This window comes from Balaenoptera physalus (genome assembly GCF_965194825.1).
Source record: "Balaenoptera physalus genome assembly, chromosome: 6".
NCBI classification, from domain to species: domain Eukaryota; kingdom Metazoa; phylum Chordata; class Mammalia; order Artiodactyla; family Balaenopteridae; genus Balaenoptera; species Balaenoptera physalus.
Window position 1 is genome coordinate 87,998,503 of NC_138885.1, and position 11,614 is coordinate 88,010,116.

Below are 11,614 nucleotides of genomic sequence, written 5' to 3' on the forward strand. Positions count from 1 at the left end.
ACTCATTAGTCACAGAGAATCCCAATCAGGAATACAGTCTCTGAGACTCCCCTGTAGGAAACCCAAATATATAACCTGAATGTAAACATTAGACTAAAAATTCAGAAATAATCAGAAGAGTAATTTGAACTGGAATATATACTGATGGGGGAAATTCCAGGTGCGAACTAGCAAAGGAGTGGAATTTAAATTCAGATGATAGGTTTCTACAATTTAATATATTATTTACGGCCACTTACTTCCAAAAGAGGTTAAAAAATTGCTTATAACGAAACCTCAATCAGTGGAGTGGTTAAAATAAAAATATTGGGAAAAGGCAGAACAGCATTTTTCAAAGTAGATTTCATAGAATGGGAATAGGTGTCATGTGAAAAAATCCTGTGTTCAAATAAGTTGGAGAGATGCTTAAACAAAATGAAACAGTGTTTCCTCCTTTCAGAATTTTGCAGAGCCTTTAGATGCTAGTGAACATGGTGAAGAAGCCAGAGGAGGGTGTCTGCAAGCCTCCCAGACTGCAGAGCCCTGTCTGCCATGCGCTACCCACGTTGGGCTGTTGAGTACTTCAAATGTGGCTAGCGTGATGGAGCAATCAAATTTTATTTAATGTAAATTGAAACAACCACATGTGGTTACTGGCTATCATATTGGACAGTGCAAAATTAGAGCATCCCAAAGATCAGACTGCCAAAGAACATACTTTGAGAAGCATTTATATAAAGCAACTGCTTTCAAACTTTTGGTCTCAGGATCTCTTGACACTCTTAAAAACCAGTGAGGATCTCTAAGTTTTGTTTATGTGGGTTATAGCTATTGACATTAACCATATTAGAAAATTAACACCGAAAGGCTTTTAAAATATGCAATTAATTCATTTAAACATACTGTCAAGTTGTTTTCCTTGAAGTGACAGGTTCACTTCACTCATTTTCGAGAAAATTACTGCCAAACAGCCAAGTCTGAGTAACCACGGTTCATTCATCTCATCAGTTGACCTTTCAAGTAAAAACGGTTTTCCATGAAAAAGCAGCTAATTCAGTTAGTAGCTCTAACAATCACAAGTGCTCAAACCATCGTACTTCAGTATGCAGTCCAAGTGCTTTATGCCTACTTTCATGTCTTCAAGTACTAAAGTTTAGTAAAAATTGATAATTTTTACTGCATCATTATTCTTTTACTGCAAGTATGTAACAGTGAAGAATACAGTAACAACCAACACTACTTAGTTCCAGTAGTGCTAAGGCACCGACAGTTCTACTAATTATGACACTTGCTTTCGGCACCATCAGTGAGAAAGGGAGTTAGTCTTAGAAATTATTATGACAAAAGATTTTTTAATCTTATGAACCCTTGAAAGGGTCCCTGGGATGCCAAGCATCTGCAGACCACATTTTGAGAAGAGCTGATAGGGAAAAAGAGTAAGGGGAGGAGCGGGGAGTTTGGCTAGAAGGGGATAAAATCCAGGAACCTGGGCCTTTAACTGACATGGATGAGAAAACTGGTAAGAGTGTCCAAACTGTTTCTTATACACACTTAGGTTAGAGGGACATGGAGAGAGAGGTTTCAATAGAATCCATCTTTGGAAGGGGGGTAGTTGTAGAAAATAAAAAGGGGGTACCAATAATTACATGCCCACAAATGTGACTGCTATTAGTTATTCATTTAACAACCATTTCATAGTATAAATTAGCACACATAAACGATTACCCTTTGTTTTCCTTTTCTTTCCATGGAAATGCCTCTTATTAAATTACTCGATTGCCCACATCATATAGAGGCCTAACTTAGGTGAAAACTCACCTGCAGCACCACCTCCTGAAATAACACGTCCTCACATTCATCCTGTCCTAAGTAATCACGAGAATATGTGATTGTTAGTACATCATGTTGTGCTACATAAATCACTCAAAACAGAAATGTAGATTGACTTAGAAAGGTAAAGTCTGAAACTGATTATAACCCATTTGAGTTGTTTAGTTGGTTAAATCTTGGCCTCTGGAAATCTCCGCTCGGGGGAATTTTTCAGTCCTTGGCTACTAGTTTCCTTATAGTCTTCATATTAACCTTTCTAGTGTGCTGTATCCTCTTAAGGGTTTTAAATACGTTTTGGCAGCCACACACACATCAGTGATATCCATCAGGATTAGTCAACTTGAGGAACTCAATGATCTGACCTTCCAGGTCTATGATGACGATGCAACTGTTGGCAACAGCAATTGCATGACCCTCTGTCCTGACAAATATTGGATACAGTGAATATGTGATTCTTCAGCCTGGCTACAGCAACAATGGTAACCAAGAGTAATGCTGTACAAGTTGTTCATATTCTGAACTTGCTGAGGGAATGACCAAAAGAGGGAACTGTTAAAATCAAACACAAATGGAGGCTAGACTTGAAAATTCCTTGAGCAGACAAAACCAGTTTAGTTATAAAAGCAAAGCTTAATTTAGCTTATTTTGCAAGCCAAACGATGCTAACGTGACCTGGGTCACTTCTTGCTTATGCCTCTGAAAATCATAAGCGAAACTAAAATTGTTCTCCCAAATTGTTATGAGGTCATCACGAACCAATTCCTTTCATTTAAGAAAATTCTAATATTGTAACCAATCACCGTGAAGAATAGTCACTGCCTCCACACTGCGTAAGCTGCTTTATAACTGTGTACCTCTGAGCCTCATTCCATGTTTTGGTTTGCATGCTCCTGTCTTGCAAACTGTTTTTTTTTTTTTTTGGTGTGTGCACAATAAACTGAAACTAGTATGATTAAAAAAAAAAAATTAGCACACACATATGGTGTTCCCAGAGCTAATTCTTTACAGATGACATACACTGGATAATGAAACAAGGGAAAGAGAGAACCCCATTTTCCTTAGTATTGGTCTTCAAAGTGTGGCACTTGAATTTTGTACAGCCCAGAACCCCTTTCAAAATATGACCACATTCTTCCCCACATTCATTCTTGAGTTTCCACTTTTTGATTTCTTTCCTGTCTTATAACTCAGGACAGGATTTATTTTTCCTTCCCACATGAGTGGACTTCATTTCCATCAGGCACGTCTTTTTGTCTCCACACCACACTGGGTTTCTTCCTTCTCTTTCAATGTGAGCTTTGGGGCTCCCATTTTGATCTATTTCTCCTACCTTTCCATCTCCCCTCTCCCCTCTCACTTTGTGTCCAGCAGGCAGTACACCATAATCTGTGATGGGAAATGGGGGACAAAGGTAATTTAATCAGAGGCTGATTTTTTTTTTTTTGCTTGATTTTGACTCCTCCCTCATGGCAAAGCCCTTGATTATTCAGTGATTTACAGCACTGAGCATTTTAATAAGAAAGGCTACGCTTGGAGAGTTATTGATGACAGGAACATAGTTTAAGAATAAAAGAAATAACTTGTGTTCTTCTAACACTTACCCTGAAAGAATTCCAATGTGCTCCATAAATACTACCCAGTTCTAATTCTCACAGCAAGCACCCTTGTCTTCTATTTTAAAAGTGGAAGGGGAATTTCCAGTACCTTGCTGCCAGATAAAGGATAAGTGCTCCCAGGCAGGAAGGGCAAGGAAACTCGCTCCTCTCCCCCACCGCAGCCCCTGTAGCGTGTGCAGTGTAACCCTTTGCATGCCGTGGCTGGGATAAAGCACACTCTGATTCATAACTGGTCCCTTAGGGCTCCTATTATACAGCTGACCCATGGTCTTGGATCCCGAAGGGTTAACACCCTGGGTTGCTGTTTAGAAAAGTAAAAGAAAGAAAAGAAAAAGAAAATGTTCAATTATATTAATTTTCTCAAAATGGAGGATGGGAAATACTCAAATAAGGAAAATATGTACAGAAACATGATACCAGTGCCTGATTTAAATTGATGCAAACTAGATCTTTAAAAACTAACTACACAAATAATTGCATGCAATAAACAATATAGAACCCAATTTTATACAATGGCAATAAAAGCGGAGCATGCAATAGAATTATATATATTGGAAAAGAAATTCAATAGATTGAAACTGCTAAAATTAAGAATCTGAAAAAACATTCTCACAGTTTCATGTTGTTTTCTATACCAAGGCAATAGCAATCTAAAATACTTATCCTGGAGGAAAATTAACTAAGGAAGAATAGAAAAGACCAAATGTGGAAATGGAGTTGCTTTACCGAGAACACTTGATTTCTTCAAGGATCTTACTGAAATTGGTCCAGGAACGGGTCCCACAAAGGACCATTGGCCGGAAAGGTGGAAAACCAGGGAGTTTGTGTCTTACTTCAGAGATCACTTTTACTGCATCACCTTTTTTTTTTCCTGCCAAGTGTGGGACAGTGCAGAATACAGTGTCTACCAGTATGATTCCAGTATACTGACATGGGGCACCAGAGGTTTAACACACTCTAAAGCTTGCCTTGGAGACGCTGGACTGCCCTGATATCTTGTCCTTCCATCCTGAGCTTTCGCCCAGGCCCCTCTGTCTATATTCCAACCGGTGGGCAGTCCTTTCATCTGCTGGCCAGGCCTCAAGGACCACTAGTGTTTGAGGATTCAGCAAAGTGACACCATCTGGAAATGCTCATCATTGCTAATTTGGAAACCTGTGGCATTTTCTTGGAAGGACCAGATACAATTCATACATTCACTTATTAAGTTATTCAGGCACTGTCTTAGGTACTGAAATAAACATGGAGTAGAATAAGAGGCAACAGATATATGTAACTAAATGCTAGGGCTCCAAGTGGCTTAGTCTCTGTGTGGGAAGCACAGTGCAGTTTCCAAGTAGTAATTAAAATATATTTCAATATTTATTTATGTTTCTCAAATAATATTAAAGCAGTCTCAATTCAATTCCTCATACGTACAGACTTTGATTACCCAGAGCCTCATATGCTAAATCCCCCCTGATGGCAATACTACCTTTCTCCAAACTCTTTGTTATTGATAGATTTAGCTGTTTTCTCCTAGGCCCCCAGGGTTTTCTTCTCCCTTTTCATGCCTGTTTTTAAATCACCCCTTGTTCTTTCACCCAGAAAAGATCCAAACTGTCCTTTGGCATGTGGCAGGGAGGAGATGGGGAGTGAGGAGCATAGACACAAGAATATTTCATCTTTATCACATATATAATCATATAATTACAATGGAAGGTAATATGATCAACATTACTATTGGCATATTCAGGGTACCTTGGAAACACAGAGGAAGAAATCATTATTTCTGCCTTTTGTTTGCAGATAAAAGTTTAGGAAACATTTGAGAAGAGGACATTTGATCCAGGTCTGAAAAGTTGAGTTCAACAGGCATAACAGGGGAGCTGTATTCTAGGTAGAAGAACTAACAGAAATGGAGGCAGGAATATATGAAAGAGGAGAACCTCAGTCCTTCCAAAACGTCTACAGTGTAGGGTGGATGAGTGGTGCAAATGATGGGAAATGAAGAGCTGGGGAAGATGCTTCTTCAGGCTAAAGAGCTTGAACTTTAAAAAATACATAGTTTTGGCAGCAATTTTGAAAAAAGATTGAAGAAGGGCAAGACTGAAGGCAAAGAGATTAGTCAGGACATCACTGCAGTATCCTATAATGAGGGTCTGAAATAGGAGTAGTGGATAAAGAAATTAGGTAACTGGTTCAAAAGACATTTAGAAGACATAGAAGGAAGAACACTTCCTAACCAACCAGATAAGGATAGCAAAGGAGAGGAGTCTAGGATGTCTGTCTTGTTTTCAGCTTGGAGACACAGGATGAATTTTAATGCTACTGAATATGATAGGTACTATAGGTTGTTCAAGGAAGAGAGGACAAAAAGTGTGTTTGAGTATCTATGGAACAAGAACCTGGTGGAGATAGTGTACATGGTGCTTCAAAGAGTTCTAAGCTATGGAGCACATTGGCCATCTGACATCTCTCTAACACCATCCTGGAGTGATGATGGTCTGAAAGTCTTCAGTGAAGGGACTTTACAATCAGTCTTGTATGAACCATGTCTACATTTACTACACATTTTTTAGATAGCTTTTCATGATTTTAAATTTGTTTTGCTGTAGTTAAAGCCCATTGATTTTCTTGCTCAGAGAAGGAAGGGCACATCTCCTTAATCTCTTCTATCTAAAAGAAATTCTTCATCTATTAGTGGAAGGACTATTAGTGCAGTCAGCCTTCAATCAAGTTTATTCCCAAGCATATGCATATGCCCACTTTACTGCTTCAGATGCTGTAGGTGGTTGGCAGTTACTCTGTTGACTAATGGATCTAGTCTAAGAATTTAAAAAGTCAGAGCTGGAAGGATATGAGAAGTTACTGACTCAAATCTCCGTATTTTACAGCTGAGGAACCCTTTAAGCTGTTTAAATTCAGTTCCTTTTACTCTTCCTAAAAGGATGTATTCTTCAATTCTTAATGTATCTATGGTTTTTATTGGAGCATCTCCAAGTGTTCTTCATTCGTCTTTAACTAGGGAGTCTGGAGCTGGTTCTAATGAACAGAATAAACCCAGCACTCATTAGAATGACTAATATACTTCCAAGTTCCTATTTATACATTCCAGTCTCTTTTTGTTTTAAAATCTGTATTGCAAAAACAATAAACAACATAAATTCAGAGCAAAAGTTGCCCACAAACCTAGAAAAATGGTACAGATGAACCAGTTTGCAGGGCAGAAATAGAGACACAGATGTAGAGAACAAACGTATGGACACCAAGGGGGGAAAGTGGTGGGGGAGGGTGGTGGTGGTGGGATGAATTGGGAGATTGGGATTGACATGTATACACTAATATGTATAATGGATAACTAATAAGAACCTGCTGTATAAAAAAATAAATAAAATAAAATTCAAAAAAAAGAAAAAAATGTTGCCCACAATTCTGTCACTTAATTAAATCAATGTTTTAATTTGTCTACGTTGCCTTCTAGCTCTTGCTCATAAACATATTCAATTTTAACCTATTTTTGTAATATAAAACAATGTATATTCTACATTTTATATTTTCATAATTTAACATTATGTCATGTACATTTTCCCAATTAACTACAAGTTCACTACTTCCTTATACCCTCCTCCTTCAACATTGTTGGGTTAAATCCTGCTGTATCTTTGTCCATGATTGTATATATTTACACTGTATAGACACCTATAAACATATATATGAATTTTAACAGATGTCCTCTGCTTTGTACTACCCAAGTTACTATCATATCGTGAGGCTGGCAGCAAGGAAAATGAAGAGGGATTATTAATATATACTGGAAAATATGTTCTTATCTCTAGGAAATGTTATTAGCATCATGAAAGGCTTTTCTTTTTCAATATCTGAAATGTTGTGGGAAATTAATTAGTTTTCTCAATCTAATTTCTAGTGTCAGCTGTGACATCACAAAGCAAGCTCCCAGATGGCACCAACTGAGCCCTTTATCAGATTTTTTAGCACTGATGCCAAAATGAATAGGCCCAGCAGCCTCATCAAAATTTACATTGCTAATGTGTAGACCCTGCGAATGAAGTTAAGTAGAAAATCCATCAATTATCAGGTAACAGTCCTCTAACAAAGTTTTTACGGATTTTAAGTAATCATAAAATAGAAAGGAATAAATCTCAGGCCTGAAGAACATAAAACACGGCAAGTAACATAAAATCATGGGATGGACTTGGAAATCGAGAAATCATTTCTGAAAAAAGAAAGTCAAAAGGGAATTATAAACCCAAGTCAGCTTTCTGGTTTTTGTTATTGTTGTTGTTAAAAATTGAGATTTCAGGATAAGTTAGTATTTTAAACAAATTTAGTTTTCACTTACAGAGCGATACAGAATTCCAATGAACTTAGTCTTTTGTCCTCTGTGGAAGGCCCACTGGGAAGTATTCAATTTTTCATTGTTATCACTATGACGTTTGTCTGTTCCACACACTCCTTTTGTTCACTCTGCAGCTCTTAGCCATCTGTCCTGTTTTCTGGAGAGCCTCATAAACACATTTAGGTTAAACCATATGGACATAAAACCTGTCATTGTATTATAGTCAAAGTCTGGTTGTTGTTTTTTAACAGAAATGCACTTGACCATTCTCACTTCTTCAAAAGCTTCATCCTAATCCTGGAACCAAACATCAGTCTGATAATTAATCAGTTTTGAGTGCGTGTCTTAAAGTAAAACACCTGAAAAACAGATGTTTTGAAGTGGCCAAATTTTCTCATCAATTCTGCTCAAATTCTATTTTAAATGGCTTTCAAGCCATTCATTATATTGGCCTCCTCAGTTTTTTACTTCTTTATCTCCAGTGCTTTTTCCTTCAATTGTCCTCAACCACCCACTCCTGTGATTATGTTCTTGACTTTGTCAACATCAAAACTGCACCACTTCTAAAATCTTTACTTCAAGCACCCCATGTTTAGCTTACCAACTCTGGTGCTACAGCTCAAGAATTCTTCCATCTTACCAAGTCCTTCAGTCCAGTGACTGGGCCACTTTTTCACTCTCCATCACCTCCCTCATGTCTTCATTTCCCTCCTTACCCAGTTTAGAATCCATGATCTACATAATCATGTCTATTGAATACACTGTAGTTCCATAACTCCCCTTGGGTTCATTTTGCAAAGCTCTATCCTTGTTTAAGTTCCACTATCTACTTACTCTATGCCTGTACCAACATTGATGAAAAAACCCACCAGGATGACTGGTACCACTTAAAATTCATGGTCATAAATCTCAAGTGTGCTAAGCCTTACTCAGCAATCCTCCTCTGCTGCTCTAAAATGTTCCTTCTAAAATTACCCTCCCATCCCTTCTCACACCTTCTTCTTGTTCACTCCCAGACATTCCCCTTAGCATTGATATACTACATACAGCATCTCCTATCTTAAAAAACAAATACTCTCTCTGGTCTTCACATCCCTCCAGCTACTGCCTTATTTTTCTTCTTCCTTTTACCTTCTCCCCTTTCTTTCCCTCATTAAACCATCCTCTTTGGATTGCTGCCCCCCTCCACTCTGATGCATCTGTTCTTGCAAAAGTCACTAATAAACTCTATGTTGCCAAATCCAATGGTCACGCTGCATCATATCTTGACCTCCCAGAAGCAACTGAGACAGAAGACACAACTGACACTCCTTTCATACATTCTTTCTTTTCCAGGTTTCAGGGACATCTAGGTTTCTTGCTTTTCCTCCTGCCTCACTGGCCACTCCCTCTTGGTCTTCTCTGTTAGACCTTCTCTTCCTGACATCTGAATGTTGGAGTGCCCACAGTTCAGGGCTCATCTCTCTCTACATTTACTCCCAGGGCAAGCTCCTCTCTCATCTATAATTTCATTGACCTCAGCCCCAGCCTCTCTCCCAAACTCTAGACTGTTTACTTGACATAAAACCATCAGCAAGGTCAGTCAACTCTGTCTTCAAGAGTACCCAAACTGTGCCACACTCTGTTTCCCTTGTTGCTGTACCAATCCAAACCACCATGTTTTTACTCATCTAGACTAGTGCAGTAGCCACCTAACCGCTCAATAGGGTTCCTCTCTTGCCTCCCTATCGTGGTCAGAGTGGTCTCTTAAAAATGAAATAGGAACACAGCCATTTTTTTCTGCTTAGATTTCTCTAGTGGATCTTTATCACATTAAGAATAAAATAGAAACTCCTTCTCCTGGCTCAAAAAATTTTACAAGATCTGGCCTCAGACCACTCATGATCTCATCTCATACCACCCTTCCCTACCCCACAAGTCTCCAGCCACACTGGCCCCATTTCTGTTCCTGGAACATGCCAAGCTCATTCCTGCCTTTGGTTGTTGGCACTGGCTGTTCCCTCTCCCTGTTTCCTCCTTTGATCTCTATATGGCTGGCAACTTCTTCACATTCAGATTTGAGTTTAGACACTTGTAATTCTCAGGGAACCCAACTAAAAGAAATATGTTATTCAAGTTTTCAATTTTGCTGGGTGCTTTATCAACTGAACATAAACACAGGTAAGATTTTTGTGCTCTAGGTACTGATTCAACTTTTTATTTTGAAAATTAAAAAACTCTTCTAGATATTAAATATACTTCATTAAATTGTCTTTTAAAGGTAGAAAATGGTATTCTAGAAATTGTGTCTACCAGAGTGCCCAGAGAACCACATGAGCCAACAGTGGTTTGTTGCCAGATCTTGCTATGAGACTGTGGGCCAAATGTTTCTGTCTTTATAAGCAGGGTTATCCCAACTGTGAAGAAGATGCAATCATCCCTTGCTTAAGACAAGAAATATACATGTGCAGGCCTGCGTTTGTGTGTTTAACAACAAAGGAATTAAGTATCTGTTTCAAATCTGTGTAGCACTTTCCTCCACTCACCTGCATGTGATCTTACCTGGAGAAATACACAACCAGGGAACATGTACTCGACATTGCCTTCTGAAGTTCTTTTTCTTAAGCTTGGGAGTGCTCTTTAGGAGGGGATGCAGAGTAGAGCATCTTTATGCAATTCCCTGTGAAAACAGATTTTAGAATATGGCTGGCTTCACAAGTAATACATTGATGAAGGAATGATTCAGAAAAAAGAGGAGAACAAGTATATGAGCAGTGAGGTGGGGACGCATGGGCATTGGGGGTGGGGGGATTGTACACTGGGCTGGGTGGGACATTTGGTATCCCTGGCTCACCAAATGCTAGTAGCAAGCCCTCCCACTCCCCAGTCACTGTGCCAACCACTAATGCCCACACCTTTTCGATCACCCCCTGGAGTGCTTGAAAATTAATAAATGGCACAGCCATTATCTTTGCTGCTTTATATTTTATAGCAAATGTACCTTCAGTATGAAATCTGCTAAAGAGACAATTCATACAGTACTTTTACTCACAATATTTTTATATTAATATTTTATATTAATATTTTTAGGTTGTGTTAAGAGCCTTTTAGCTTAATGTCTTTGGTCTTGCAAGCTAATTCTGGAACACATTAAGTGTGTTAAGTGAGGGATAGATGTATAGGGATCTAAACCTACTGAATGGCATTAGGGAGAGGAATCCTTTGACAAGCAGTTTGGAGACAAAGCACCACATCGATGTCCAACAATACAATTACTCAGTGGAGGCCATTATCCCCTTTCTGCTTGCTTACGAAAGCACAAGTGAAATTAGGGGACCCATATGTATTTCTTGAACAGGTGAATTAAGGAAGTCAAGTAAACAATTTCCTTAGCAACGACTGGGAAAGTTATCCTGGTGTGAACCCCCACTCTTGAAGGGTGCTGTGATAGAGCCGGTGTGGTCAATAGCTTCCGAAATGGCTCCCGTAATTCCTGTCTCCTGGTCCTCACACTTTTTGGTGGGATGTGACCTTGCATGTGGGATGGACCTAGTGACTTGTTTCTTATGAGTAGACTATGGAAAAAATGATGGAATGCCACTTCAAGATTCAGCTCTAAACGCGTGAGTTCTGTGAGTTTTTCTCTCTGGCTTTTCTCAGTTTGCTCACTCTCACGAAGCATGCTGCCACGTTGTGAGCTGCCCTATGGTAAGGCCCATTTGGCAAGGAACTGAGGGCAGCCAGCAGCCATCAAGGGACTGAAGCCCTCAGTCCAACAACCCATGAAGAATCCTGCCAATAACCATATGTGTGAACTGAGAAATGGAGCTTTCCCTAGCCAACACTGGGATGATAGCCTGTGAGGGACCCT